Source organism: Morone saxatilis, unplaced genomic scaffold, assembly GCF_004916995.1.
Source record: "Morone saxatilis isolate NCDOM2014 unplaced genomic scaffold, NCSU_SB_2.0 Contig22, whole genome shotgun sequence".
In the NCBI taxonomy this organism is placed as follows: domain Eukaryota; kingdom Metazoa; phylum Chordata; class Actinopteri; family Moronidae; genus Morone; species Morone saxatilis.
In genome coordinates this window covers 24,554,090-24,565,019 of record NW_023339785.1, presented here as the reverse complement: position 1 = coordinate 24,565,019, position 10,930 = coordinate 24,554,090, and the positions used below count along the sequence as shown (strand labels likewise).

The following is a 10,930-nucleotide window of genomic DNA, read 5'->3' as shown; positions in this document are numbered from 1 at the left end:
TAGAGTTTGATGACCACAGGCAGGAATGATTTCCTGTGGCGCTCTGTGGTGCATCTGGGTGAGAGGAGTCTTCTGCTGAAGGTGCTCCTCTGCTGGGCCAGTGTGTCATAGAGAGGGTGTGAGACATTGTCCAAGAACCCCCTGGTTCCTGTCTTTATGCTAAGCTAAAGGCTTTAGAGGTATATTTAGTAGTAGTATTGATCTTCTCATCCATCTCTTGGCAAGAAAGTGAATAAGCTTATTCCCAAAATGATGAACAATTCCTTTCCACAGTTTTTAATCTTTTGAAACTAAATATTGTTTAACCATAACATACGTTTCTGAATTTAAAGAAAACACTTGATATAATGACTAGAGAGGAATTAGTATAAGATGGTTGGCCATGTCACCCTGAAATTTTCTGATCAGGTTTTATTATTACACATCAATAAATAAGTAGCATAAAGTCATTTTGATGTTTATTTTACTTATACCTAAGAACTGAAGGTAACAATATTTTCTGATTAATAGGAGCTTCACAACAACAAAAGAAATCCTCACACACCTTTGATGTCAGTAATCTTCCTGCTTTTGTAGCCTGCAGCCAGATGCTGCTGTGTGGAAGAAGACGGTTGTCTACAAATATTTGCCTGAATGACTGTGCTCTCAGGGCGTTTGGAAAGTGCTCACATGTTTGGAAACTAATGGCAGTGGAGCTAATGGGCGTATTGATTGCTTTTCAATTGGGGAGCCAGCAGCCTCACAAATTAGATGTTTTCAGCAGCTCTATTTATCATCCAAGAGGCGTTCATTGTCAGGCTGGAGAAGTTTGAACAACACATCACATCGGCTTGATTCAATTTAAGTCAATTGTAGATGCTGTGGAGGCCTGGTGGTAAACCCAGGACAGATTTGGGTTTTTGGCACTATATATACTGACATAGGAAACGTTTCTGCAAGAATAACACATATTTCTTATTGTAAAATTTAATTTAAAATGAATGCAGTTTGGTTCAACAGGAAATGAAGATGCAGTTCCAGTCTTTGTAAAACTAAAGAAACAACATTAAAATGTCTCCTGCACTGTAATGGTGATCAAGAATAAGGGTGCAATCTGAACTACACTGAGTACAGCACACAACTGCAAAATGTACGTGTGTAATAACCCCAAAAAGGCAGATTGGTAGCAGAAACCCAATAACATAGTTCCAATTGAGGCAAGATAGAGACACATTTACCAGGTGTGCCAGCTAATTGGCCTGTGACATCATCAGCTTAATTGATACAACTGAGCAATCAGCTGGCACACCTGATATCTACTGGCTCTGCTAGCTCCTGATGATGGTTTTAATAGAAAACCAAGCTCTGATCAGCAAATATTCTGTTTAATATTATATGTTTGTTTCTGTTACTAAAAATAAAATGTAATTCAATTCAATTCAGTTTTATTTGTATAGCACCAATTCATAACAAAAGTTATCTCAGGACAACTAATAACTTATAACTCAAATAGAGCAGGTCTAGACCGTACTCGTATCAGTTGCCTTTACTTTGCATTTGACTAAGCTTAGCTGTTGTTCAGAGTCCAAGACTGCGTGGATGCAAACACTGACAGTATATAATTAGTATACAGACCTTCTGGGTCTGTGAAGCAAAGGAAACTTGGAAGTATATTAAACCTGCATTCTTTCTAATGGCCAGCAGGGGGCAGCTTGTTCATTTAGTAAATGATGGTCCCATTTAGAGTAAAATAGACTATAAAGCAGGGTGTGCATTAGGGCGTGGCTTGACAAGTCATTATCAGTGAGTCCGTCCTGCGCAATGCATGAAACTCAGGCATTGCTGATCCAATATGAGTCATTATTCTCTTACCGCAGACATATTTTATTGTACTGTTTATCTGTAATACGAGAACGTGTGTGACCAGGCAATTGTTTAATATTTTCACTTATCCTGAAAATGAACACACACAGACAGAGGGACTCCTGGTACATTGTATCAGCCTAAACTGTCACACAACCACACTACCCATTTCCCCTCCTGCAGATTTTTTGGAAGTATCAGCAATTGCAGCGACCCTCTCACCTGTCTGGAACAGTTTCAGGACGGTCCTCCTTTAAACTTGCCACCCTGTGTAACACCCTTTTTGGTTCAGCTCACAACTGGTGAGACATTATGAGGATAGAGATCTCCACCAGCTGGGGGTGTGAGGACAAATTCCTTCTTGCATTACTCTCTGAGGATTACATGGATGAACTTGAGGAACAGATTAGGACACGTGTGCAGGGAGATGATGAAAGCATCCGTGACTTTCCCTGCATGTACCGAGCTCTCTGCTGCAGATGGAAACTGAGGCTGTAGTAATCCAGCTCATATTAAAAAATGTACGCCCACATTTGGTGAGCCGGTTGAAAAGGAACTGTGGTGAGTTCTGTGTTTTTTTTTCTTTGTGTGTTATTTGGTTGCTAGTTCTTGTTTATTAAAGCGCTGTGAGCAGCTGAGAGTTTCATCTGTACTTGAAGGGTTTGATTTGTACAAAATAAATAATAGCCGTAGCCAGCTCTGAGGTCTGAAGAATTCAACAAAAAAAAATCTATATTTGATTTTATGACGATATTGTTCAAGAGCATAACAAAGAAGGAAGGTCCACACAGTAACCAACCAATTAACCAATAACTTATCAAATACAATACAATACTGTGTTCAGTCAATCAGTGATGAAGTTGGGGTCTGGGGCGCTTTGAAAGGTGCTAACTTAAACTAAGTGTAACATGAGCCTAAAGGCTAAACCAAACACAATGAACACCAAACAAAAGAGTGAGAGGAAGCTATCTTGGAATCACCCAGGTTTTAAAGGCTCCAAGCAGGTGACACCAATCCCTCAACAAGGTGGGAGGGGGCAGACAAAGCCCAGGGCCTTCACACCCCCCCACCCATAAAATGAAGACCCCCTACTAATTGGGTCTTTACTGTTAGCCACTACATTTTCCCAACTTTTAATATGATGTACATCTAGTGTATAAGGCCTGAAGAAATAGTAGCCACCTTTGATTGCTATTCTGCATACTGGACAGAAAAGTCAATGGATTCTGATCTGTGACATTGAAATATTTCCAAACCAATGCCAGTGTCTCCTCCTTAACAACTGAATCATTTAACTGGTGACTAAACAAGGCGATTAAACTTATGTAAGAAGATGCAGATGGAATGTTCAATTCCCCCTTCTCCTTCTTGTAGGAGGACAGCCCCGGCACCAGTTTCACTTGCATCCACCTGTATCTTTAAAGGTTTGTCAAAATCAAGAGCTGCAAGGAGAGGAGCAGAATATCAGAATCAGAATCAGAATCAGAAATACTTTAATAATCCCCGTGGGGAAATTAGAATAGATCAGTTTTCAAACACAAGTATATATATAATTGCTATACAACAACAAACTGCACAAACTGCCCAGTGGTAAAGGTTGTATGAATAAATTGAGGAGAATATTTGCTTAACAAAACGACTAAATCCAATATTTTTGTCCAGAAGAGCTAAAGTCAAGCAGAAGTGGTACAGATGAAAACTGCAGTATAAATTGTGCTGCAAGGGCTGCAACTCAACTCAATATCAGGGAGTGGTCCAGACTAAATCACAAGACAAATCATAGAGACACTAAATGCACAAAGGTATTTAGTGTCTCTATGATTCAACAGACAGCATACTGTTTACACAATCATTTTAAAAAACTCAAATTAAATACTGTTTTTTAGTGGCACACTGATTGAATTCTAGCTCCAGATTAATTACCTCGATCCATAGATGGTGCTGTGTCACTGATAGACTGCAGCAGGGAAAACCTCTCAAGATTAATGCTTTAATTATATTTTGATTAATTTTTACATGGAATTTGGTAATTAGAGTTTGATGAATCTTGAATATAGCACACGGGCCAGTTCCCCAGCCATTCATGTTTTTGATGATTAATCTCAAAGTGAGGCGTTGTTTCACGGCCTCACGCAGTCAATCATTCTGCAGTTTGGGGAGCAGGTTCACGCAGGTTGCTTTCATTTATCCCCCTCGGAGCCAAACTGAGAGCAATCACAGAGGTGTGCAGTTACAAGTAGATGTCACATATGCGTGCTGATACTGTAGAGGAGGAATAATGCAGGTCAAAGGTCAGGATTCAGTAACTCAGGATTCTGAGTTCTGCTAAAGGACACTTCAGCAGACACTTTGCTGTGTTTGAGGCTTGAATCTGAACTGCTTTTTAATATAATGTGAGGACAATTGTCTCTTACTTAATGTATAATTTTTAATTGTAGCCATTAAATTATGCTAACATAATTGATTGGTCGTTTTCGTTCAGACGCAGTGGATTCTTACAAATGCCATTAGGAGCACTAGGAGGAGCCAGAGGAACCGGATTTTTTCAGAGCTTTAATGATCAATTAGTGTATTAGTGTATTTTAATAACAGCTGATTATGATAAAGAACTTGTTTTTGTTTTTTGGTACAAATGATGAATTAATTTATATAATCAATATATATTTAATAATTAGAGGTGAAACATTCTTTTTGTTCTGGGTTAAATGTTGCAATTCTGGCATGAAAATGGTCACATAAGTAAATATCGACTCTGTAAGTCTATTAAAAGCTGCAGAAAGGTAGAAAAATCTAACTTACTGCATGCCATGCATGCCATCCATCTCAATATCTTTCAAGATTTGCTCCTCTGATGGATTTGGGCTTGCTATTTCAGCGAAAATGTAGAGAGATGAGCCTCCTGAATTTGCTCCTAGAATCTGTCTTTCAGAGCTTTTGTAATTGCCAACGCAGCCTCCATATTTCTCGACCGGGAAAGAGGAAAAAAAAAGGTATGGAGACAGCAAAGAATCATTTGAAAAATGTAAAAATATGACCCCAAATCACAGAGATGCAGATTGTCATGGGACTCATATTATCATGAGTGAAAAATGGCACCACAAACTGTAATTTAAGTTGAAAATTCTGGACATGGCAGATTCAAGTGAGATTAAGATCACAGACAACCTCCACCATTATTACAAATTACTAGAAGTCCCCAGGTAATACCATAGACTGTATAATTAAAAATGGAAAATTTAGTTGGGTGACTCAAATAAAAATGGAGGAGAAATTAGCTATAGTTATAGTTATATAGAAACAGTTTTTGTACCAGGCTGTAATCATGTTTTTTTCTGCTCTAAAGTTGGGCATTTTAATATGGGGCCTTATGGAGAATGACTCACTTCTGGAGCCAGCCTCAAGTGGGCGATAGAGGAATTGCAAGTTCCGACACTTCTGTTGGCCTCATTTGCAGCCGCAGATGTTGATGCTGTGGTTATATAAGTCCCGTGCGAATAGGGCACAAGGTGAGTGTTTGGCCTCCATGTTTTGCTGCTCCGACTTTGTTTTTGAAGGCTGCACATCATCTCTGGGGTGGAATTTTGCTTTAGGGTCAAACTGGTGCTAAACTGCAATTACATTATCTGGCATCATTTTTGCCACAGTGTTTCCCACCTCGGTAGCTGCCTGATGTGGGCCAACCCGTGTGACACAGAAAACAACACAAGCTTCCGCTTTCTAAACTTCAAAGTTGGAAAAAAATAAATATAAAAACTCAACATCCTTCCAAACATGACAGCTGACCGAGATTTGTGTTGGAAGTCTGAAGAGTCTGGAGAGGAAAAAAACAAAACAAGGCTGGGGTGGAAACAATTTTGTTGGTTGATTGGTGTGCCGGGAGAAACATCTGCGTTGGATTTCCGAGCGCCAGGGAAGTACATGAAAGTGCGCTTTAGAGGATGAGAAGTGTCTGTTTTTTGACACGAGAAGCAGCATTTTGACAAGCAGGGCGCTCCCTCGGGGAAACGCTGCCTTCAGCTGCAGCGTCTCACTGTGAGTCAGGGTGAGTCAGACGGTGTACAGACCCAACACGACGGCTTTGCCTGCTGGAAAGACAAACGGCTGCCAAGCAATGGAGAAAGGCGTATAGAACACGACTGCATTTTCTTTTCCCTTGAGATGAGTTTTGTTTTTTGAGGGCAGCGTAGCAGATCAGCAGTTTGCTCCAACCCCGGGTTCATCACCCAGTACAAGTTCAGAGGTACCAGCACTTTTCTTACGTAGATATCAGGAAAAAAATACGACATTTTTACTGCACTGGTTACTTTGCAGACTCGGATTTATTGTTGATAAGTTCTCCTAATATTTATTTTTCTTTCTTTGTCTTTGTCTTTTTCTACCCCCTAAAAAAAGCAAGAAGAATCCAAACACTACTGGTCCAATGTTGTTGCTGCCACAGTATTGTGTTGAATACAATAATGAATAATGAATTGGATATATTATTTTTTATTTAATTTTTATTTTTTTTACAACAAATGCAGAAAATGGGTAAAGTAGAAATGTGCTTTTACGTAATGTAATCATTTTTGAATGTACTACTAAAGGTGCAAGTTCTTCTTCAACTGCTACGGTTCAAGTTGTGAATGTCCAATTTCCATTCACATGCAGGTCTACTGGACTAGTGACTCTAAATTAAGCACAGTGTGATGGTGCTGTGATTCTCTCTGTGTTCTACCCATTATATGCTCTGACAGTCCGTGCCAAACTGTGTGTCTGTGGACCAGCTTCACCAGTCTCATGCAGCAGGTTTACTGTACTGTCTGGATAACCTCACTGAACACCTAGAGGACTATCCATCACTGCATGTTACAGATCCCATCTGTTACTCCAGATAGAGTTATCCAGATAACTCAGTGAACCTGCTGAAGAAATGCATCCCTGGTGGATGATATATACAATATATACACAATATCACCTTGCTTATATAATATATTGAATTGTAACCCCTGCATTGTGATACATTTTGTATCACCAGATTCTTGCTAATATGGAGCGCTATAGCTTGCATTACTCCATTGTGTATTTTCAAGGAAGACGACTTTGTTTGAGGGTTTCTTTTCACCTGAAAGATGTCATTTAGCTTTCAGTTTTTCAGTTTTAGCTTTCAAGGCCAGAACAGAGTGTTGTTGTAAAATGTACTTTATTATTAGATATATGATGTCTCTGCATGCCTGTGGTTGCTGTGCAGCACAAGCACCAGGTGCCTTTTGAACTCAGTTGTGGGAGCTAATGATACGTTAAAAAAATGTATTGTCATGTTTATGAAGACACTTGTATAAGTGCAGAGTTTGTTGTGTGAAGGTTAGAAATACTGAGGATTTACATCATAACACTATATCTATTCAGTTTGAGTTTAATAAACAATGGATTTTGGCTAATGTGAGGGATCCATATTTGTTTACTATTTTAGGTACCAAATTATTGAGCACCATATATTGGAGCTTTCAGAAATGAGTTTCCCAATAATAATAATGACTGACGTGAATGCAGTCAAACATTGATAATTACAGCAACTCCCACTTGACATAAACAACACAGCATAACTCCACTGATTCAGAATGACGTTTCGCTGTGTAATTAACAAATGCACTTGATGAGATCTTCATTTTGCAGAATATTTGTTTTTAGTTGACAGAAGACAGAGGCAAGGACAAGAGAGAAGGATGGCTTGACCAAGCTCCTTGACCAATCAATTCTCAAACACACTGTGGCAATTCAGACTTCTGTTGTGAGTTTTGTTGGCCTCCATTGTGTTGTTGCACCAGCAGTGATGTTGTTTGAGACAGCTGTTCCCTCATTAGGTCTGTAAAATTGCTCTATCCAGGCTGATCGAGTTGGTTAGCCCTTCAAACCTAAATGGTGATACATACTATACTAGTATTTATATGCAAGACAGAAAATACTGAGCTGTATGATGATGCAGTAGAAAGAGAAATAATGGACTCAGTGGGAGATCCATGTGCTGCCGGCCTGAACATATAAAAATGAAGGCATGTTATGTATTCAAGGCATGTACTGTAGACAAAAGCCAACACTGTAGCAGGCAGAGAGGAAAAATAAAATTAAGATATCGATGTAGGAAATGTGCAGTGCCTGAAATCTACAGAACAAACACATCAAAGCTCTTAAGAGCCACAGGTGAGACAGAAAAGAAGCTGAAGGTGATGCTTTTCTCTTTTTAAATCACTGTGAATTCACATCTAATTTCTGCAGAAGGCTCAAGTTCAGCTCGCAAGCCAGCTCTGATCCTTCTGTTAGAGGCCGACAAGCAGAGGTCATTAAACTGATGGTCCTTGTCAAAAAGCCAACCACACTCCTCAGTGAAGAGGAATGTGTCCGTCGATCACAGCCCTTCTCCAGGCTGGACTGCAGGAATTCTTCCAAGGTGATGATGACCTGACAATAAAAGTTCAGACAAGACTTTTAATGGTTGTTACACACAGGCGCTACACAGAAACATCTGGAGCCTTCGACATTTTTCAAACAAGGACAGCAGCAGGTTGGACCTTTATCCTCTTTTAAGGCTGTATGAAGAAAGGAGTTCTTACATTTATAATAGGTAGTCTGTTGCATGCAAAAACGTCAAAAGCAGCCGACATTAGAAAAGGACAGTTCATGTGTTGAAGTAATTACACGTTCTTAACGTTTTAAAAAACTTAATTGACGTTCTGCACTGTTTTTCTCCCACTCCCACACAAATGGAGTCTGTGGACTTAAGTCCTTGTCCTGTGAGTATTATATGACTGACAGGAATCAGAATGTATCATTATGCAAAAAATGGGTTACAGGTTACAGAGCTCATAGCATGTATCTAAACAAAAGCTCTTTATTTAGCCATATTTAAACAAAAGCAACAAGCACGTTTGAACATACTGAGCCTACAGATGGAGAGTTGAGAAGTGGATTAAGCTGCAGTTTTGATTTTTATTTCCTGTCATGAAAGATGTTCAGTATTAAATTCATTGTAACATACAATTCAAGCTCAGCATAGCTGCTGTTCTTGGTTACTGTCCTTTACTGTCCTTTTTGTGAATTTCCCCTTGGGGATGAATAAAGTATCTATCTATCTAATCTATCTATCTATCTTTAACAATCCGGTCTCAAAGTCATCAAATACTGCAGCTTGGTCAGTGGCTCTCCAGTTCATAATATGTAGGCACTGTAGGTATCCCTCTAGCGTCATTTCTGGATGCGCCCACCATCAAAGTTAGGTGACGTAGTATAAAGTACACATATGGAGGTGGTTAGGTGGATGAATTGTTCAAATACAGGACATTAACCCAGGAGACCACTGTTCGTGTCTCATGGGAAACCAAAAGTAAAAAGTTTCTTATAAGTTAAGTCAGGAATGTAATTTACAGTCTTTTCCTAAACCTAACCAAGGAGCTTTTGTGCCTAAACCTAACAAAACTGGGTTCCACTTTATCTGGCTAGTCCACCTAGGGATAGTTGAATTGTTGAATCTCAACCAATTAGCTGTTTAAATCTTACAGATATTCAGTTTCAGAAATAAAGGTTTGGATAGCTTTAGGCGCAATAAAAACATCCTCATTAGGATATATTCATGAATTGTTACATACTGTTCAGATAATCTGTTAAACATCTACAGACAAAGCAAATGTTACAAATACTCAATCTGCTCTACTCTCTGCTGCTTTCAGCTGTCATTTCAGTACAAAATTGTTGCGACCCTCCTCCAACCCATTCACCTCCAGTTCATCATATCCAGAGCTCATCAGAAGTCCACTACTTCAGCATTCTCTTCATTCCTTCAGTACCACCTCCAGTGTCTATACTCCATCATGGGGTTTCCTATACAACCCCTTCAAATACGATGACGTCACGATGGGGTCTAATTTCCAAAAACCTTCACAATTCTCATCTTCATTGTGTACATATCAATTAAATATATTTATTCATTCAAAAAGTCCCAGATTGAACTGTACTGATTGAACTGTAGGCACACTATCCATAATAAAGTGTTATCCAAAAGACCGTTTCACAACTTTAACCATGCAAGCTTTATTTTGAAAGTATTTTTCTTTTGTCTACACATCCCATGAAAAGACTCTACACGCACGATGCATGCATTGTTTGTTTTGACTCAATCCCACATACGCACTGGAGCACCAAATGTGGATTAATCCGCCACTGAAAATAGTCCCCAACAAATGCACTATTTCCATCTGTTTGAGTAATGTTTGTTACAATCTACAGTGAACGGCTGTTTTATGAAATTACTGAGCCTTTTTTTAATCAATTAAACTGTGTATTGGTGAGTGGTTTGTAAAGATTTATGTCTTCAGTACAAACAAATAGGCTTGGCTGAGAGCCACAGACAGGGTAGGGATGATAAAATACATTATATTTTTAGTTGTTTATACTGTATAACTTAATACAATATAAGAGCAAGTAAAATAAATATTTACCCTTTTCTTTTCTCGGAACATTTTGAAAAAAATGAATGAATTAAGTTGAAACTACAATAAAAAAAACACCATTCAACACAATGAAGTGCCGTCTCTTGGGTGCCCTTCCAGTGGAGAAAATGTGATCAAGTGCCCTTTAGGGTGCTAATTAACCCTGATTAAGCTGTTAAACCATAAATGCATCGCAACTTCCTGTGCCCTGGTGCCATTTATATTCCAAAAACAGGAAATAAGGTACCATCACTGCCACACTTTAGGTAAAGATCTTAAGCTTTGCAAATTGTATTGATTTTCAAATGGACTCGCTCCTCAGCCTCTCTGCAAATCCATCAAGTGACTGCAGAACTGCAGCACAACCACCAGAGCAGCTTCAAGTGGAAATTGTTCACGTTCTATTCTGTCAAACATCTTTTGCTCAGGCAGCTTTTTCTGTGAGGAGGAGCAAAGTCCTGGAACTGGCAACCTGATCATTTAAAACTTTGCTGCTAACTGCATCACTTTTAAGCTGCCAAATCTTGGAAAATTCTGCAACAAACCTGTACTTGTGTATCATTTTTAAACTTGATGTCTTTAATTATGTGCTTTATGTATCTTTTTGTATTCTGTTTACTCTTCTTGAC

General features: G+C 39.0%; 1 long non-coding RNA gene across 1 annotated transcript in view; it reads left to right on the top strand.

The window, feature by feature from the left end:
- The first annotated feature begins 11 nt into the window (after window positions 1–11).
- LOC118333375 overlaps window positions 12–10,930 on the top strand; it is a 598,798-nt gene continuing 587,879 nt past the window's right edge. Inside the window, exons 1-2 of the long non-coding RNA XR_004796970.1 lie at window positions 12–116; window positions 4,065–4,071. This is a non-coding gene — a long non-coding RNA (uncharacterized LOC118333375). The remainder of the gene's footprint in view (window positions 117–4,064; window positions 4,072–10,930) is intronic.